The sequence below is a fragment of the Ailuropoda melanoleuca genome, chromosome 14, assembly GCF_002007445.2.
Source record: "Ailuropoda melanoleuca isolate Jingjing chromosome 14, ASM200744v2, whole genome shotgun sequence".
In the NCBI taxonomy this organism is placed as follows: Eukaryota; Metazoa; Chordata; class Mammalia; order Carnivora; family Ursidae; genus Ailuropoda; species Ailuropoda melanoleuca.
This window is the reverse complement of record NC_048231.1, coordinates 74,497,419-74,519,265: the sequence shown is the minus strand read 5'-3', so window position 1 is coordinate 74,519,265 and position 21,847 is coordinate 74,497,419.

Genomic DNA, 21,847 nt, shown 5'->3' with positions numbered 1-21,847 from the left:
AATAAAATCTTTAAAAAAATGAAATAAAATAAAGAAAATCAACATTTTCTGCTCCCCTGTTCACTAATTACACTTCCGATAGCAATTCGACATACCATATAGCACTTCCACACTCAGTGACTGAGGTGGTCAGAACACACATTCATCTGGGATGTTTGGCAATTATTTTACTGTCGGTTGAGTACAAATACACATCCTTGTGTCTGTTGACCCTTGGGGTGCTGTGTAGATAGTTTCTTTCCTTTCAACACCAAGGGTCATATCTTAGACAATGCTGATTTTATTAGTTACATGTCTTGTCTAAAAACACATAATATGTAGTCTCTGACTTCTCTTGGCCACTCAGGAGTTGACATCTTCACAGCAACACCACAACTTTCCTGCAACATTCTCCATCTAGCAAGTCTGCCAAATATGTTTCAGTGTTACTGTGTTCAGCCCGAATTTAGGGATTGGGTGATAAAATAACATGAAGGGAGGAGAGGAAGGACAAAGTGGATTCAGCTGAAACAGGGATCTCAAAGGGTAAAAGTTACATGTAAGAAATTGACTGAAGCGTAGGAAGATCAACAATACAAGATTAGATTGCGAGGCCATATAGAATTAATGGCCGTTCTTACTGTATCAGCAGAGGATAGAGAAAATGAAAAGAAATTCTGCTTCTGCTTGAGAGGGAGGGAAGGAAATGTCTAACATACCCACCCACATCTTTGCAATTAAGGGCAAACACTAATGATCATTTCGGGCAGAAAGGACACTTTTGATGACAGTGTCCTAAGGCAAAAGGTTCCATGATATCCCTGATTTTCAAAGACCTTTTTGAACCTTCTAATTAGATGATGCTTCATTATGTTCAACATGCCTTTTTATATAATTTAATTGAGTAGAGTATGTGGATCCTAATTCATTAATAGCATTCCTCTGGCAATTTCATATCCTATTATTATTCAAGCAAAATGCAATTTTTTAACCAGCAAAATTCTTAGGATAATTTACCAATATCCATTTCCCCATAAAACCTATTTCCTTGTAATGATATTTGCTGTGCACTGTATAATAAGGCTTTGCTAACCTTCTGATTCACTTAGCATTTAACAAGCATTTATTTAACACCTTCTGTGTGCATAGGCAAGGTCACCCTGATGCACAGTCCCTGGGGCACTGTCAGCACCTCAGAATGGTGTCTTGTACAGTGTGGAAGCTATGTGGCCATATGTGGTAGCACATAGCTAGGCTCCGCTGAAAGCTTTGGGCAGACAGCGACTTAAGAGGCCTGATTCCTGCCCAAGAGACTGTAGCTCTCAAACCTCCACAATGGTTATTTTCATGGGTTGAATGTTTGTGTCCTTCCAAAATTCATGTGCTGAAGTGCTAATCCCCAGTGTGATGATCTTAGAAGGTGGGGATAATTCCGCCGTGGTGGTGGAACCTTCATAAATGGGATTAGTGCCCATATAAAAGATATCCCAGAGACTTCTCTTGCTCCTTCTACCATGGGAGGAGGTAGTGAAAAGATGGCCATCTGTGAACTAGGAAGGTGTCACCACCTTGATCTTGGACTTCCAGTGTCCAGAACTCTGAGAAATAAATTTGTTGTTTATACCACACAGTCTACAGTATTTTTTGTTATAGCAGCTTAAACTAAGACAGTTATTTTGAAAGGATCACTGGTGAGAATCTGACTGGAGAGTGAAGGAGGTAATGCCACTCCTCTATGTTTTATGAAGACCAGACACCTAAACGACTAATAATGTCCCAAGAACTTTGCAGTTGTCATAGGAATGCTCTGCATTTCTTGACAGATAAGTAGCACAACTTTTGGTGGGAGATAATTCCCATCTGTATCCCTAATTGGAGTTCAGCTATACCGAGACTTATTTGATGAATCAAAGAAGACTAAGGGAATCTGGATTGTAATAAAAGACAATAAAGATTCTGTGTAAAAGTATAAGTGGGGGAGAAGCTGGCTGAGACTTCATGGGATCACTGGAGGGGCAGTTCTGGAAGTCCTTACAGGAAACAGTGAGAGGCGATAATCTATCTGGAAGGAGAAGCTAGGCTGTCACTTTTGAGCAACTGAATTTACGTATCGAAGATACTGCTTTTACTCAGATATTTATCAGGTGTGCTTGGCAGCATAAAGATTGAGATTATGGCTAGAAACTCCTCTCTCTTCATTTAACGCTGGTCTTGCTATCAGCAGAAAAAGAATGACAGAAATAAGCCTACCTAAAACCCACACACTCTCTGGGGCCTAGAGTACCATCAAATTATACATTTGTACTGATTGTGTACCTCCTAATTCTAAGATGTACCTCTCCATATCGCGTACCTCCTGTTATCACAAGGGGTGACTCCAGCAGACTTGGCCCCCCAGACTCTAACGACAACTGAAATTCCAGCTGGGTTTGGTTAATCGGAAGCAAAAGTGAGAGGTGGGAGGACAGGAAAAAGCACAGTTTTGAGTTGTTTCCCCCTTGTTCTTTGCATTAAAAGACATCTGTGGAATTGGCCACATTACATTTTGGTTCCATCTCCCACTGGGAAGGCTTCTGTGTATCATAATTACACTTTCTTGCTTCAGCCTATGGGTGATAGCTTCTTTTTGATGTAATCTCTGGGTTACTTTACCATTTCCACTTGGTTTCTCAGATTTGCTATTGTGTAATAAATTTCCTGCATGAAATTCTCTCTAGTTACTGAGAGATTTCTATTTCTTCGATTAGACCGGAACTTGATGCTATTAGAAACTACACTTTTTGATAGAGTCAAGTAGGACCTCACCATCCGGAACTTGGGGTATTACTATATATTCAACTCAGATGGCAAATGAAACCTGGCATATACTGGTTTAGCACTGTTTAATTCAAAGCAAGGATGATTTTTTTTTTTAAGATTGTATTATTTGAGAGAGAGCAAGAATGAGGGAATAGATGGGCAGAGGGAGAGGAAGAAGCAGACTCCCTGCTGAGCAGGGAGCCCACCGTGGGCTCCATCCAAGGACTCTGAGCTCATGACCTGAGCTGAAGGCAGATGCTTAACTGACTGAGCCACCCAGGCACCCCAGAGCAAGGGTGATTTAGAATTCCTTTAAGAAGATATCCTAGCTTTTATAGTGTGCTGACAACTTGCCAGTTCAGGACCCTCAATGCTATACTTTTTGTTCTTCTTGTTTTGTTTTTGGCTCCTGTTGTTTCTGAGTTTTAAGGTTTTGAAATGTGAAGACAATTTTGAGAGGTTTTGGAAACCAGCAAAATTTCCATTTCAGTATCCCCATTTTTCCTTACGATGGTGACTCAAATGATACATGTCTTAACTTACTGGTCCTCCTTTCATGAAACCATGGGAATTTAACATAATCTGCAGTTAGATTATAAAGTAATATATAAATCACTAAATTACTAAAGACTAATGGTTACTGCATTTATAAAACTGTGAAGTTTTCCATTATGGTAAAGTCGCCTCTAAGAGCAAACATACTTGAATACTTTCCATGAAAACTTCACATAGGTCTAATTCAAACCATTATTAGGAAAGAAACAGAGATGTGTTCTATTAATCATGAGACTATCCATCTCAACTGGAAACTTTAAATTTGTTTGCCTGTTTTCTCTTTTCCTTGAATGTTTTCTAGACATCAAAAACATTCTTCAAGAGCTACAACATTAGTAATTGACTTTTCACTGGGGAAATATGTCACAAACAGCTCAATTTTATGATGTTTCTACAACTTTAGAAAAATCAAGTACACAGCTTCAAAGAGATAACAGTTAAAAATAAAATTTCCTAGGGAGGCTACCTTATTGATGGGCAGAGCTCTTAAGTTTTTGAGGTTCAATTCAGCGAAGTATCCACATGTTATAATAACCTTTAACTTGTCTGAATATGTTGCAACTGTAAATTGAATCTGAAAATATCCTCAGGATATCCTTTATTTTAAAGCTCGTCTACTACTAGACTCTTGTCTTCAAATCTAAAGAGTAGAAAAATATTATACTGTATTCTCTTCCTACGCCTCTAGAACCTGCTAAGGTAATGCTGCACAATGTAAACTAAGAACCGTATTACTAACTTTGGTGTTTAAGAATATGATTCATGGCATTACATACAGATGAATAGGTGTTCAGAGAAACAGGAAGTAAGGAGAGTGAGTCTAAATATCAAATAAGACCCAAATACATGATTATTAATTAAACATATTCTAGGAGATGGAAGAAAGAGAAGAAAAGGTGATAAGGGATTTAAGGGGGAACAAATTTGTAAATGAGTTGTTTTTGTTACAGTGTGCTTTATATTTTATTTTGTAGCAGATTGTGTGCAAATACTTCTAGAAGGGAAAATGAACCAGAAATAGCTCTTATATTTCTTCCCATTTCTTTAAAAATATAAAACTATTTTTTCATAAAACAAAGACAACAACAAGCAGTTTGTTCAATAAACAATAAAGATGGAAGTGATTATAGATTTTAATATCAGTTCTGGTCGTGTTTGTGAAAAGCAGTTTTGACTCCTGAGGGACTATTAGATCCCTGACAAGGCGTCGGAAAGAAAACACACTTTGTCTTAAGGAAGCACAGTTTTTATAAATTTTCATATAAAGCAAGATCACATCTGAGGATTTAAAAAATAACAGGTGCTTGCACATCAAAACTTTCAAATCCAAATTTCAAAATTCTGAAAACTTAAGCAATTCCATGTTAAAAGTAAGAAATTGTCTAAAAATTATTGAGGGATAAAAGCAAGCACTCCACTTTGGCAAACAGAATGACAATTATAGAGTGCATGATCTTAAAACAGAGGTTAAGTAAAGATCAGAAGAAGATGCAATGCTTTATATTCTAGGCATTTGAAGATTTTAGGTATGTATGTATGTATGTATGTATTTGAGGGAGCAAGCATGAGCACGAGCAAGGGGGAGGGAGAGGAAGAGGGAAATAATCTCAAGCAGACTCCGTGTGGAGCCCAGAACAGGGCTCAATCTCATGACCCTGAGATCATGACCTGAGCTGAAACCAAGAGTCAGGTGCTTAACCAACTGACCACCCAGGCACCCCTATATTCTAAGCTTTTGGATGGCAGAATCGTATCAAGGGTACTGAGGAATAAATAAATAAAGTCCCAGCCTTAACCAAGGAATTTTCTCAAAAATCATATGGTATGTTGTCTGTTTAATTTTTAGGGGGAAAAAAAGGAATGTAGATATCTATATTTTTTGTTTAAATATTTAGAAACTTTTCCAATAAGAAATAAAGTATTTAGCTATGTAGTATATGTCTCTGGGGAAAAAATAAGCATAACAAATGAATTTTATGAGGAAAAGGCTGGGGATTTAGTAGACATTTTTGCCACAGGCTTTGAAAATTACCTAGAAGTAGGTTATATATCATTGAGTTGTTTGAGGAAAAGATTAGAAGGCCTAGTAGACAATTTGCCACAAGCTTTATTAATTACTTAAAACTGGACCATGTATCATTTGTTTGAAGAAAATGGAGTATGTAGAAGATAATGCCTGTCCTTTAAAAGGAGGGGACAAGCATAACTCTTAACAGTTCTTCCCTCTGCTTCCTACAGAATCTGGACTCCTTTCACTGTTAGCAAAAATTCTAGCTCAATCATGCTTCATTTGTACTGCAACTTCTCTCTTTTCTCTCAGGAAAATTATCCAGTCAACATTCCCAGGCCTGATGCAAGGCACCTAAAATAGAGTATTTCTATTTGCTGAGCAAGATTACTGATGACATCGCTAGCCTGCATGGGGCTTTTTGCAAGGGACTGAAATTTACCCCTCCATATGGAGGAGCTGTGCTCACAGGTCCACTACTGGGTAAGAGAGAAGGAACTGGAATTTCAAATCCCACTTGTGCCCTCAGCTGAACACCCAATACAAAACATGATTGCAACAACCAACTGTGGGATCCAGAGTGATCCAGGGAACCCCAAAGGGGGGACACAGTAAATTATCAGGGTAGGAATTGAATAATTGAGGGGAGATTAATGAATTATTCACAAAGGCATACGTAGGGCTAAGAAAAATCAATAGGAGATGGCAAAGCACACATAGGCTAAGCCCTGAGAAACAAGGGGAGAGAATTATCAGAACCCAGAAAATATTGTAGCAAGAGCTGTTGCTGTAGCTGCAGCTGACCCGTAAGGTAAGTCAACCCTACAGGAGCTGTGACCTTATAAGAGAACACAGCCACCGCCAACGCATGCCCTGCAGGAAGGGAGTAAATAAATAACCAGACTTTTGTCTTGTCTCTCCAGTCTATATCCTGCCTTCCTCCCATTGAGGAAACTCAAACAGAAGCCAGAGTGCAAAAGAGTCTGGTTGATACAGTCGAAAGGGTCAGCCTCTGGAAGCAAAGAATAGGGTGAAGAGTAGAAAATAGATCTGGTCAAATGGAAAATACTCAGCTTAGTAAAGCTATTCATCCAAAGCTGTGTATCAAATCAGGCCTTGAGACAAATCAATCTCTTTGCCTATCTAAAATGATTTATTTTCTGCCTGTTCCCTATTATCAAGACATTTCCTGCTCTCAGTTACCCTTTGAATTCTCATTCAGGTACTGAGGTATTCGTGTTTATTCCTTCTCCACTTCGATTGGGAAAAAGAAGATAGACCATCTTGTACTATCAGCGCTGGTCTTTTTCACTTTGGTCTTTTTTTTTTTTTTTCCTGACAACAAAATGGGAGACTTGCTTAGAGAATATAGGAGAAAATCAAATTTTTCATGATATATGACAAAAGCAACATTGATTGCTAACCTTTCTTGGGCATGTGACTTTGTCAGCTTCCCTTTCCTTTATGTGTAAGAACCAATGTGAATCTTGAGTTCAAATATCCATCAGGACATTTGATCTGGTTAAGCAGAGATTCAGATTTTAGTACCTTGTGCTGGGAGTGTGACTTCTTCACATCTATTGTCTGTATAACCACTTTGGTCCTTTATAGTTAGAGGAAGCGATCTAAAAACTATTAATTAATGGTCAACTCTGACACTCTGCCACGAACAATGGTGTCCTTGAACAGAAGACAAAGTTTACTAGGGAGTTGGGCATGAGGTTCTTCTCTTTATTCTTTCATGGAATCAAGCATTCTGTTACCCCAAATATATGTGATTTTGAAAACAGAAACTACACCCTTTGCATAGAAATTTATGTTCCCTCAAGAATCTCTGTCAGCATTGTTAGCATAAAGGCTCTTTCCAAGGGTTTGGGAGACACCAGCCATTGACACTCAAGAAATAATGTGGAAGATGCATCTGATAGACTGACTTTTGAGTACAAGCTAGATCCTCTTTGAGGTCCCTTGTTATATACTAAATTCCTGCTATGGTGGAGGAAATATTCAGATTCATTTTAATTTTGCATAATTATAATGTAAGCTCACTAAGCAGTCACAGATGACCTAGTCTACGAGATACTGAGTTACAACTGTCTAAAGGGAGATATGATTCCAACTAAGAAATGATGAAGGATTGCATTTCAAGACATGGCCCTTGAAAAGAACGAATCCCCTTATTACTAATTGTGCTATCTCTGGAGTAAAGTTATCAGGGACAATTACTCTTGATCACAGCTTGGAGATAGAGGAGTGACCTTTTTCTCAATGTACTTGGTAGGGAGTTTTGGGGAAAATTTTGAAAAGTAGTTCTGACCAATAGCATGGGAAAAAATAACACAATTATTGCTAACCTTCTTCCCATTACCATTAACGTGAGATTTTACTATATGGACTCTTCCTACTAAGGACTAAGGATTTTACTTTTATTTCTTTAAAAACCTTCAAATAACTCCAAATCACTTGACTATCTCAGTCAGAAGTGATGTGCATCAATTTCCCTCACTTCATTGACCAGAAGTAGTCACATGACCCCTACCTAAAGAGAAGGCATCCTGGGAAATTCAGGAAAGCAAATGGGATGTTTGAAGGCCTATGTCTTCCACAGAGAGATTGCTAAGGATGTGTACACAACTAAGTTTGTTTGGATAAGTAGTGGGTGAAGATGTGCTGGGAAATCTATCTTTTCAGGAATAAGAAAGCAGTTACACCATAGATTTGAATTCTTTCATGTATGCAATCCTTTTATGAGATACAAGGATAGGAGGGTAACAAAAGACTTAGCTGCTGAAGAAAACTGTTGTACACAACTTTGACAAAGTGCTTGTTTGGAATTTCTGATCTCTGTGATAGTCTAGCCTAACTTCCCCATGAATCATTCCTCAATATAAGATTCTAAGTGTAATTTAAAGAGCTGTTTTTAAGGCTATGTGGTAGATTTTGCTTTAAAAGAGGGGCAGGTGTCTAAGGAATAGATCATACAAGCCATCCAGTTGTCCTCAAACTGATGGTCACGTTAAAGTGAACATGGTTTGCTAGTTCTCCAGAAATCTGGACAAAACCAACACTGTACCTAATTCAGCACAACACGATTTTCTCCTCAGATTGAGTATGCATATGGCTTTCCATTACAATTCAACAACCATGTCAAATCTTGAGATCTAATTGTAGCTCACACTCCCTCTTTTGAAATGGTTGACTTGGGCAAGCAACCAACAACAGAAGCATCAGGCAGGTGTTCCTGAATCATCTGCTGGTTTCCATTTGGTTATTCTTGCAGACCCTTTGGCAAGACTGTCTGCTGATAAACTCAAACCTGTTCATTGCTTGGGATTCATGGATCAGGAAATGAATACCTCAAAGTGAATGGTTTCACGTGCAGCTGACACCCAAGGATTTCTATTTACCTGTGAGACTGTGTGGGGCACCATTTGATTATAAAACATATGCTGAAACAGCAGGGTTTGAACTAAATACAAACAAAAATGTACCATTTGGCTTGGGCATATCGATAAACAAGAGCAAACTATGTTCCCAGATGATATTTAGGTTACAAATGGACCAATTAAAATTCTGAGGGGTGTCTTTGGGAGTCAAAATGGCCCAAAGTTATACTGATAGGAGGTAAATTAGGTAAATGGAAGTGTGTGATGTGGAGGCAGACTTGAAAGCTATCTTTTTTCAGTGAAATCAAACCCTTCATATCTATCTGTTCAGCATTGGTGTCCAGACTTGGGCCAAAATAACTCGGGTAAAACCTGTTTTGTCAGTTTGAAAATAACTTCCAATAAAATATTTAGGGATTCTATTGGAAGAAGAATATTCAGTCAGTTATCAGTCTATTAGCCTAAATTGTTTCATGGGTGAAGCTTTGTCAGTGTCTGTAGGAAACAGTGTATAATAAAACCCTGCGCTATTCCTCAGAAGGTGGAAGGATCACCCTCACTTCCTAATAAATTGGCCTCCAATCAGTGACTCTCCATCTTCTTTGCACTTTGCAGCCATCTGGGGAGATTTATAAAGTTCTGATGCCTGAGTCCCACCACCCATCCTGGGCTTAATTGGTCTGAAGTGTGGGATAAGCACTGGAATTTTGAAGGCTCCCCAGATAATTCTGATGTACAATTGCATTTGAGAACCACAGTTCAATCACTTGCCATGGGGCAACTCCCCCTTTGGGCTGATAAAAGATCCTTAAGCAATTTGTGTTACCAAGGGCAGAAGCACCTGATAGATTCGTTGTCTAGCATGCCTCTAAAATAATACTGCTTTATGGATGTGAAGAATTCAGTAGGGACTCATAAAAAGTGGAGAGTACATAGGAAAGAAAGACCCCAGTTCTGAAATCAGTTTTGATCAATTTGATCTTTGGGATTTAGTCATTCTGATGAGGAAGGTTCTCATAAGGTTTATTTTCTTTTTTTTTTAATAAATATTTATTTATTTTTAGAGACAGAGAAAGAGCATGAATGGGGTGGGAGGTGGGTAGAGGGAGAAGGAGAGAATCTTCAAGCAGACTGCACTGAACACGGAGCCAGATCCAGGGCTTGATCCAAGGACCCTAAGATCAAGACCTGAGCCGAAATCAAGAGTCAGTTGCTTAACCAACCAAGTCACCCAGTCACTCTGGTTATCATAAGTTTTCTAAGTAATTCTATGCTGTGTACCTTGGATAGAACATAAGGTGAAAGTTAAACCAGGTCACCTTTATTTCCTTAAGTCTCAGTTTGATCATCTTAAAAACAAGGTTACTAGCTAAGAATATCACAAAATTGCCTTCTGGGTGCAAATTTCTGTGATTCAAAGGTTAACTTTGAGTACCCCTTTATTTGGAGTCCCTCCCCCTTTCTTTTAACCAGAGTACAGCTCTCACAAAAATTATTCATTTAGCCCTTTAATTTGAAGTCCTATTTGGGCCCAGGGAATTGTGAAGTTAAATATGTTGTGGACTAGAGTATAGTTCCTATGTGAGGTACTGTCTGGGCCTCTACAGTGAGAAGGACAGACCTGGAAGTAAACACCTATTATCACAAATGATGCTTCAGAATGGCCTCCGTCAGAATGTATTGGTGTAGGAATTGCATAGGCCCAGTGAGGCAGAACATGTCTTTCAGATCACTGAAAAGGCAGCTCTATCATTCAGGTAACTGATTAGCAAATAAGTTCAGTGGAAGAAAAAAAACAAAAACAAAAGCTAGATGTCAAAAACAATTTTATCTCCATACAATATTGGGAATTTTTATAATAAACTAAAGTTATGTAAAGAAAAGTCAGAGAAAATAGTGAAAAATTCATGTGCTATGAAAGTTACAGGAAAGTAAACATTTGAAACACACTTTTGGTTCATTAATTTCTTTTGGAAGACCCTCATGGTGACATGTTTTATTAACATAATTTATTTTTTACAAGTTTCAATATTTTGCAAAGCACTCTTACAAGAGACCCTCACTAAATCTTTTTTTTTTTGAAGAAAAAGTGATTCACCATTGGATAGGTGAGAAATTGATGGCTTATCAGAGATTTTAATTCATCCAGGTTCTTCTCACAGTCTTCCTTTTAACTCCCCTCAGTCAAGTATTGGTTAATACAGCCCAATCCATGAAAAGTACTTGGCATCTTCCTTAATGGTTTACATTTTGAATATGTGATATTACCTGTCCTGAAAGCTTTTATTCCTTTAGACAAAACTGTCTTCTTTGGCATCTTTCACAGCCTAAGACAAACAAGATTGCAAACCTTGGATGACATGTAAATACCACGGTTGGTCAATCTATTTCAATCAACTGTTCCATAAAGATAATCCAAAGTTATCGGGGGCCAAATGATGCTTGTTTCGATTTCTGACACCTTCCTTCCAACCCCCCAGCACCCCCACACCCGTTTTTCAGTGTCAGAATTCCTTTAGAGCTAACCTGAGAATAAATCTCTGAAGTGAAATGCAGAGAAGTCAACATTTAGCCCAGGTGTTTTGAGAATTGAGAGGGTGTTGGGTTAGTGGGAAAGTTGTAATTTGGGTTTTAATAATGGCATTCCCAGGCAATTAGCTGAACACACAGGAGGAAATTAAGGAGGAGGTGGAGAAAGAACAGCAATTTATGAACAGCAGCATAACAGGCAGCTAAATAGGACTCCATTTCGTTCAACCAGAGGTAAGGCACCCAGGAGAATTGGGCTAAAATGTTACCTTTCTTTGGCTAGTAAAGGATGGTTGCATAATCTCATGCAGATCTCATAAGGACTTTCCTTTTGTTGAGACTGTGATTGAACATTAGAGCATTGCATGCTTACTGTGCTGTGGCAGCTGTGCTCTTCTTAATGGACTACAGTATGCCTGTTTTTTGTTTGTTTTTGCCAGTAAACTTCAGTGGAATTATTTGTATATATTTCTTTAAAATATTTGCTGGAATTTTTTTGCAGAAGCAGGACAGCAGTTTCCTGTTTCCATGCACAGTTAGTGAAATTTGCCCCCACTGAAAAACAGAATTTAACCATATATCAATACAATTAGTGCTCCAAATGTATGCAGAGAAGCCATTGAAAAACCTGCAAGGTATTGACTATTGGTGTAAACTGTTGGCTAAAAGAGAATTGTATAATGTGAGAGATTTTGGGAAGGAAAAGTTGAAAAGAAAATCTATCTTCAAAAGTTCATTTCTTCGTGATTGCATGTTGGAAGCATTTGGAATATTTGAAGGTGTGGATGGAAGTTTAGAGTATATATTTGTCAAGAAAGATTATGATTTTCCACTCCAATCCTGAAAGGATTGAAAAGGATATTGCCTTAGAAATCTATCTCTCTAATTTTGGAATGGATTTTTCAATTGTCCTTTTAGAAAATCAGACTTTTAGTATGATAATTAGCTAGTTTACTTAACTGAGAAGCAAATATCTCTGTGATCACTCAGGCTGACAGAGAGAAAGAGCTGGAGAGCTAATCCATATTCTAATGACTGCAGATGGCAACACCATCATACATCTTATCTCTTCCTAGGTGGAAATTTTCTTATTAATACCCAAACTTATGTCCATTTTAGGTTGGCGGGTTTTGTTTTATTTTGTTTTATGTCACCACTCATTTCCCACTGGGGTTGGTAATTAAAAAACTCTCCGGAGTAGATCATAGTTAATCTAAGTTTGTTCTTCCCTCCAGAGCTTTATAATTATAAAAGTTACTACATTTATGGCTATATACGCTGCCTGTGTGTTATCCATTTCCAAAACAACATTGCTTTTTTTTTTTAATATAAGCCAGAAACATGGCATAATGTATAGAAAGAGATTTAACAAGATAACACAGATTGGTGTGTTACAGTTAAAAAAACCAAAAACATAGTATACAGAGAAGGTGGTCATTTTGGCAGTTCGGGCAAGCNTTAAATATAAGCCAGAAACACGGCATAATGTATAGAAAGAGATTTAACAAGATAACACAGATTGGTGTGTTACAGTTAAAAAAACCAAAAACATAGTATACAGAGAAGGTGGTCATTTTGGCAGTTCGGGCAAGCAGTGGTAAGGTCAACAGCAATAGCAATGATGACAACAGTAGGTTACCAAATTCTTCTTTTGGATTGGGAACAAATTGTTTATGGCTGTCCACTCCTGATAGCCACCTCTGTGCTAAGGAACCTATTGAAAATTTGGGCAATTGAAGCCTAGCTTATTGCCTCATAAAAAAAAAATCAGCTTACCTGAACCATGTTACTGACACACTTGCAGCTGGTTTTGAGCTTCTAAAATGGTGATCTATTTATTCGGCCTTAATTCATTAATTGAACAGGCTGAATTCTGTTGTTCTGATTTTTGAGGCAGTACTAAAGTAGTACGGTGTAGTAATGCAGAAAGAGAAATATTAAGATGATGAATATTTGTCCTTCAAAAAGGATATAAAAAGGAGACAAGTCACAATTACTCTAAAAAAAGATTGTATTGTGCTTTTTAAAATATCCCCATTAATATTTTCATTATTTTTTTAAACTCTGTTTATTTGATTAACTCATAAAATATGATAGAAACTTGTAAGCATACAAGTGAGTTCAAATACAGTGGATTTCCCACAGCAGTTAATACCCCTTTTGGTCAAAATAATTTTGAGCAGTTGGGTCCCTGATTAAAAAGCTAGTAGTGAGTGACTGTCTCCTCCAGTGTTTCTCTTTATTCGGAAATATTCTTTCTCCTTCATTTGCACAAACACATAAAAAAAGGTCTCCTTGGTACTTTTTAGGAAGGAAGGGGCCAGTCCCATTTTCTTGCATAAACCCAAGACCAAACACTCTTGAAAAGAATGAATGGCACTGTGTTTTCATATCTGAATTGTGGAGAAGACAATCCAGAGCCTATTACTGAGATGATTGTTTTCCCATTTTCAAAGATAGATTTGTGTTAAGTATCATGAATTGCACCCCAAAAGACACCAGAAGTGGATCCATCATAGAGCATTCTCATGGGATCAATTGAACATCCCGGCATACTTTTGGGATCTCCCAATTTGGTACAGAGACTCTCTTGTTGAGAGTATTAGTCATTCAGCTTGGCTGTGTAACTAATTTTATGAATTCTTCTGCTGGACTTAAATTTAAAGTTAAAAAGAAAAAATATTATAATTGAGTTGATTTTTTTTCATTTTTATTTCATCAATATATCTGGGTAGTTTCTTTAAAAAGAGATAAATCAAATAAAAGTGATTAAACTAAAGTGAGATAATTATTTTCAGCCTAAATTTATAACCAATGTCAAAGACATTCATTGAACAAGCTGTTATGTTAGAAGGAGGTCCACAGAATACAAAATATAAAAATTGTCTGTCCTGGGAGACTTTACATTTTAAATGTCACCAAGAACTTAATCCAGTTATATAAAGTAATCTTTTGAGATGCATGAAAAAGGTTTGTTTTTTACTAGCCAAATGCCTTAGCCTACTGTCATTTTTCTCCTTGCCAAACTTTTCAGGGGTCTGATATTTGCACATTGTGACTATTTTGTGCCCTTATCTAACTGGTAGTACTATATAGGTAAATAATAAACTTTTAGGACAGAGAAGATTTTTGTACCCATCTTCCTGGAGAAATATGGTAAGATTAGTTTGAAGGTAAATATGATTGTATTGTGATAGTTCAATTTCTTTTCCTCAATGCTGAATTTCTCAGTAATGTAACAACTTTGTTTCATCATGGCAGGCAAGAGATTCCAGAGAATAGCAGCCCCCCTCATTCTAAGGACAACATGCAAAAAAGACCTCAAACTAACAATTAAGATTAACAATTAACTAACTAACAATTAAGCAACACCAATAGGGAAAAAGGATTCAGCAGTTTTCTTCAAAACTGATATTTTGGACAAGGTCTATCAGTCTATATAGAATAGTGTGGAAAGGAAAAAACTAATAATTCTATCTTATAATTGTATATAATATTACAAAATTGTTTTATAGCACTTTTATATGAAATCTTAGGAACCTTTGGAAAAAATCATTAGCATGAGACTAAGAAATATTAAATAATTTGGTTAACTAGTTGTGTAAACGTAAGTTAGGCAAGTATTATCAAGTTAAATTTACAGGTGAGGGAACAGAGGCACATAGTGAGGAACTTTCTTGCCTAAGGCCTCAGAGACTATACACAGCAAACCAGGGCTAAAATCCACGTCTTTTGGCTCCAAGTAATTTTTTTTTCCAGGAATTAAAGCTTCCTCAAATCAATAAACTGGTGTTAATGGACCATTAGCAAAGTGAGAACAATCACAGAATTTCCTTCAAGAATCTGTGTGATGGTAAGAGGCTGAAATCAAATGGGTTGACCATTAAGATGTTCCAGGGGAAACTCTTTGTGATATTGATTTTCAATTCTCAACCTTTTTCTTAGTGACATTTGGTTATAAGATTTATGTGCTTAAAGAGCACAAGGTACAGCTACTCTCTGAGGAGAAGAGCTTTTGAAGACCCCACACAGCTTAAATCTTATCATCAGAGCCATGGTTCCCCAGCGTCAGCAAGCTTAGGGCTTACCCCAGGGCCTTTTCTAAAGGCAGAATGTGATTCTGGGGTGGGACCCAGAAATCTGCATATTAAACAGGCACTCAGGGTAAAACTGATGCAGGTGATTCAGGGACCTCATTTTGTGTAAAACTGATCTATATAGATCTTGAATTAGTAATTATGCAAGTGAATAATTACAGCTAATTATGTAAGTGAGATAATATAGTAAATGAGGGAGGTACATTATTAGGCACCATTTAAGATAAATAGCACTGTTTTATTTATCCACAAAATAGATTCCGATAGAGCAGAGAGCCATTCCCCCATATACCTGGGCCAGCTAAAGTCATTGCTGACCTACAGGGATAGCTTTTAGATGAAGCTTGTAGCTAAATTTTCATGGCCGCCTTCTAGTCCTTGGCCTCTCTGCTTTGCCTGCCAACAAAGGGGCCAATTAGTGAAAATCATTTCGGTACTTTTTTCAGAAACAAATCCCTTCCCACCAGGGAATTATAGAAGCCCACCAACATACTTTGCATAACATGGAAAATCAGTGCTAGGAGGGGCTAACTATTCTGACTGTGGGCTAGAGGAAAGCAAGGCCATTAATCTTTTGCAGATGAATGAAAGATTGGCCCATTTCAGTAGGGTCTTGGGCACATCAGAATCAAACTAAAAAAAATGATCACATAACGAAGGCAATTCTGCCTGTGTATCTTAACTGTAATGGTAAAGCTGAATTCTTACACTTTCTTTCACAATGCATCCAGATAATGTAATAGGTATGTATTCTAGGCTGTTATGAAAACAACACAAAACTAAGAAATCTATCTATATAAAAGGGGAAACAAAATGTAATCTTTTATTCTGAATTTTCATAGCAGTATCTTATAAAATCTTTGTGTTATTGGAAGCTTTTAATCTATCACCCAACTCCTAAGTTTCCATTGAAAATACATTTTTATTGAATTGCATTTAAATTATTTAGCCATTTTCATAGGCATAGTGTAATCAGATACATAATGTATCACACAGCTCTCCAAACATCCCTGATGGATGCTGTCTTCCTGCTAATTAAATCTACACCACTGCTAGGAGGGGAGAAAAGGATTTGAGTTTTTCTTTCCTTTTTTTTTTCTTTTCTTTTCTTTCTTTCTTTCTTTCTTTCTTTTTTTTTATTATGCTCAGTTCCTTTTCTTTAAAAGGGAAATTAAAGGTCAGCTGTTAATTAGCTACTTTTGAAAAGTATCCATTAATATTACATAAATTACTGCCTACAAATCCAATTAAATTCTTAGGTCATATTGGAACTAAATAGATGATTTAATTTTCAGGGCACATTATGAAATGAGGCCTATAGGAGAAATCGATACAGACACAGCAAAGGACTGAGGTATGTGTGTATATGTATATAGGTTTCTATATATTTTTCCAAGTGATAAATTCTGTGATAAAATGGAAGTAAACTGGATGCTTGGTTAACCCTCTGGATTGCTTCTGAAACAAACAGCTAAAATTTACCCAGTAGTACCTCAGTAGTATAAAATAAATAAGTAAATAAGTAGGGGATATGGGAAAAACAAACACATAGAATTTTATAAATATTTACATTGGAGTGTAAGAAATGAGGTGTTTGGAATATTTGTTCACCAATCCATTAATTTAGGTCTTCAGAAAATATTCATTTACCCAAATTTAGTATGTGTGATAGTAATGAATAATAATCAAATTCTATCCATGTAGTAGAAAAACTGGGTATTTAAAGAAAAGACAGAATAAAGAAATTATCCCCTAAATTATCTTTAACTCAGTAATTTTCATTATTTATTTTGCCTTGTGGCTCCCACAATATTATGGCCTTAGAGGGTATGTTAGTTTTGTAGGGCTGCCATAACCAAATAGTATAAACTGGGTGGCTTAAATATCCAAATTTATATTCTCACTGTTTTGGAGGCGAGAAGTCCAAGATCAAGGTACCTGTAGCTTTGTGTCTTCTGAGACTTCTCTTCACAGCTTGCAGGTGACCACCCTCTCACTAACTTTTATTATGGTCTTTTTTCTGTTCTCATGCATCCCTGTGGTCTCCCTGTGTGTCTTAATCTCCTTGTTTTATAAGGACATCAGTCAGATCAGATTAGGAACCACTCTAAAGATTTCATTTTAACTTAATCACTTCTTTAAAGAGCTTATCTCCAAATAAGGTCATATTTTAAGGTACAGGGAATTAGGGCTTCAACATATGAATTTGGGGTGGGGAACACAAGTGAACCTGTAACAGAAGAGTACCACCGTGTGTTAAAAGAGTTCTGTACTTCACTTAGACTTATTACTTAGCATAACTAAGGAATTCTTTTTTTTTTAAGATTTGTAAGATTTTATTTATTTATTTATTTATTTATTTATTTATTTATTTGACAGAGAGAGAGAGAGTAAGCACAAGCAGGGGGAGTGGCAGGCAGAGGGAGAGGTTAGCAGGGAGCCTGAAGCTAGACTCTATCCCAGGGTCCTGAGACCATGACCTGAGCAAAAGGCAGACACTTAACCAACTGAGCCGCCCAGACTGAGCCGCCCAGGTGCCCACCAAGGGATTATTCTGAGACTAGGCAGTATAACATCGTGGTTAAAGTCGTGGAGTTTTAATTCACAAGTAAGTTCAAATTCTAATGTCCCTTTTACTAGTTGAGAAAGCTAGAACATGCTATTTAAGTTTGTTTCAGTTTCTTTATCTAAAAATAACAAATACTTCTGAAGACTTGAAGATTAAAAAAATGTTTAAAACATTTATTTTTAATTTGCATGAAAAAAGGTGTGGCTAATAAATTGTGGCTATTCTTTTTTAAAAACAGGTTTGTTAAGGTCTAATTTACATGCCATAAAATTTACTCACCGTGTATGTACAATTCAATGGTTTTTAATAAATTTACACACTCAGGCGACCATCAGCACAATTCAGTTTTCTAAAATTTTCACCAGCCTCAAGAGATCTCATACTTTGCTGAAGTCACTTGTTCCCATTTCCAGCTCTAGGCAACCAATAATCTATCTTCTGTCTTTATAGATTCGTCTATTCTGGGCATTTCATATAAATGGATGCATACATATATGCTCTGTTGCATCCAGCTTTTTTCACGTAGCATAATCTCAAAGTAAAATTTATCCATGTTGTAACATGTATTAATAGTTCCCTTTTTTCCTGAATAAAATTCCATTGTATAGATATACATTTTGTTTAATTATTCATCAGGTGATGGATATTGGGTTGTTTCTGCTTTTGGCTATTGTGAGCAATACTGCTATAACTGTTCATGTACAAGTTTTCGTACGCAGGTTTCTTTTCATTTTTCTTGTGCAGGCTCCTAGAATAGAAATGGCAGACTTGTGTAGTAAAATGTTGCTTAATGTTTAAAACTTTTTTCAAACTATTTCCCAATGTGACTACACCATTGTACATTTCCACCAGCAATACGTGAGTGTTCCCAGTTTCTGCTCATCCTCCCCAATACTTGTTATTGTCTGCATTACAGCCATTCTAGTGGAAGTAAAGTAGCATCTTGTGGTTTTGATGTTCATTTCCCTAATGAGCAATGATGCTGACTGTCTTTTAGTGTTCTTACTATTTATATATGTCCTTTAGGAAAATGTCTATTCCATTCAAATCTTTTGCCATTAAAAAAAAATTCAGGTATTTGTTTCTTATTGCTGAGCTGCAAGTATGCTTTACCTTTCAAATTCTAGTTACAAATCCTTTATCGGATGTGTGATTTGTTAGGTATTTTCTCTGTTTGTGGTGTGGCTTTTTTTTTTCTTCCATTTTCTTAGTGGTTTGAAGTGCAAAGTGCTTATTTTGAAGATATTCAAATTGCTATTTTATTTTCTGAATTCTGCTTTTGTTGCTGTATTTAAGAGATTTTTATCCAAGGTATGAAGACTCTCTCCTATGTTGTCTTCTAAAAGTTTTATAATTTTAGCTAAGTCTTCAGTATATTTAGGTCTAGAATGTATTTTGAATTAATATTTGTATATGATGTAAGGTAAGGATCTAAGTTAACCTTTCCATGTGTGACTATCCAATGTGTTAGCACACAATATGTTGAAAATTATATTTTCCTCATGTAATTACTTTGACATCTTCATCAAAAATCAATTGACCATAAATATGAGATATTTTNCAGCACACAATATGTTGAAAAGATTATATTTTCCTCATGTAATTACTTTGACATCTTCATCAAAAATCAATTGACCATAAATATGAGATATTTTTAGACCCTCTGTTCTTTTCCATTGATCTGTTTCTGTCATGCCAATGACACATTGTCTAGTATCCTGTAGCTTTATAATATATGTTAAAATTAGAAAGTATTAGTCCTCCAAATTTGTTCTTCAAAATTGTTTTGGCCATTTGGATCTTTCTCATTTCCATGTATAGATTGAGTGGCCAATTTCTGCAAAAAAGCATGCTGAGATTTGATAGGGATTACACTGAATCTGGTTGATTGGTGTGAGATGAACTGCCATCCTAATGAGTCTTCCAACCCATGAACATAGAATACCCTGACATTTATTTAGATCTGCTTTAATTTCTGTCAGCAGTATTTTGTAGTTTTAAGTGTAGAAGCCTTGGCCTTTGTTTCTTAAATTTAATCCTAAATATTTAATTTTGGAGTGCTATTTTGAATGAAATTATTTTCCTAATTTCATTTTTGGGTTGTTCATTGCTAGTGTATAGAAATGCAATTGATTTTTTTTATATTTATCTTATATTCTGACAGAATTCTTTTTTTTTTCCTTTTTGAGGGGGAGGGATTTTTTAAGATTTTCTCAGTACATGGTTATATCATCTGTGAAGAAAGACCGTTTTACTTCTTGTTTTCTGATTTTGTTGCATTTTATTGCGTGGTTGTACTGGCTGGAATTTCTAATACTAAAGGTTAAAAAGAACTGAAATCCTTGCCATGTTATATGATTTTAGGGGAAATATTCTATCTTTCACTATTAAATATAATCTTAGCTACAGAGTTTTGTGAATTTCTTTTATCAGATTGAAGAAATTTCCTTCTCTTCTTGATTTGTTGAGTTTTTATTACTGGGTGTTGAATTTTGTCACATGTTTTTCCCACATGTGGTTTTTATCCTTATTCTATTTCAATATTACGGAAGCATTCCCAGGCTAAAATATAGCAGATCTCTCTTCTTACTAAGGTTCAAGAGTTTTTCTTGAATAAATGCTTCTCAATTCACTGTTTGCCATTTGCCAGTGTCCAGACTCCAGAAGTTGTTGTTTTGACAGTTTTTTCCTAGTTTTATCATTGTTTTTTAAAGAGAGGATTTGCTGTGCTCATGATCTAGCCATTTCAGAAGTCACCCCCTAACATGACATAGCTATTACTCGTGATCCAATTATTTAATTTCAGCCTTAACTTTTCCTCTTTTGTAAAGTAGGACTACTAAACTCCATTGGTTTGTTGGGAAGGTGAGATATGTGATATGATNTGTTGGGAAGGTTAGATATGTGATATGATTGAAAGTGCTCATTGAAGCACCTAGTACATAGAGTATTGAATAAATATGAATTGTATTTGAAGATCAGATGAATATAATAGAATAGGATCATTAAGAAGTGAGTGAAAAGTATAGGATTTCCATAAAACTTGGAGAACTCTATGGACACCCCCAGTTAAACTAAGAGGGGAAAGACTCAAATCTATGTTTACCAATGCACCTTACCTCTTTGTTCTCTTGGATAGATACATTTGTATCCTCTTATTTGCTATTCCTTATTAAATCAGGGCTACCTTGTGACAATCTGCCTTTCTTCTCTTCTTAGAACATTTTACTTTGAGTTGCTCCTTAGTTAATAAGTGTAGGAATAATTTTGGTACATATCTGATTTATCAAGACTTTGGAAAGTACAGTGGTAATATCCTCAGTACCAATTTACCATGATACAATCCACTTAATTAAAAAAATGTTATTGCTTATGGACATGTTCTGTATATCACAAATATCTGACAGCAATCAGCAGGAGGTAGAGACCCTAGTAAGTCGAGATAAAATGAAATTGGCTGTCTTCAGGTTTCTTTTTGCCTCCTTTCTCTTAATATTTTGGTTGCTTACCATAGTATATGCATTGTTACGGTATATATATTGGAAAATTGGTAAACTTGTAGGGAATTAAGCAACAATGGTAAACTTGTAGGGAATTAAGCAAGGAACCAAACCTTTATATGAAACTTTTATATAAATGGAGGTAAGATTCAGCCCTATCTTTAAGATTCCACAATTTTAACTGACTCTTGTGAGTTCAACACAGTATTCTGGAATTCTCTAAAATAGACTGTTCTCGGGGCGCCTGGGTGGCACAGCGGTTAAGCGTCTGCCTTCGGCCCAGGGCATGATCCCGGCGTTATGGGATCGAGCCCTGCATCAGGCTCTTCCGCTATGAGCCTGCTTCTTCCTCTCCCACTCCCCCTGCTTGTGTTCCCTCTCTCGCTGGCTGTCTCTATCTCTGTCAAATAAATAAATAAAATCTT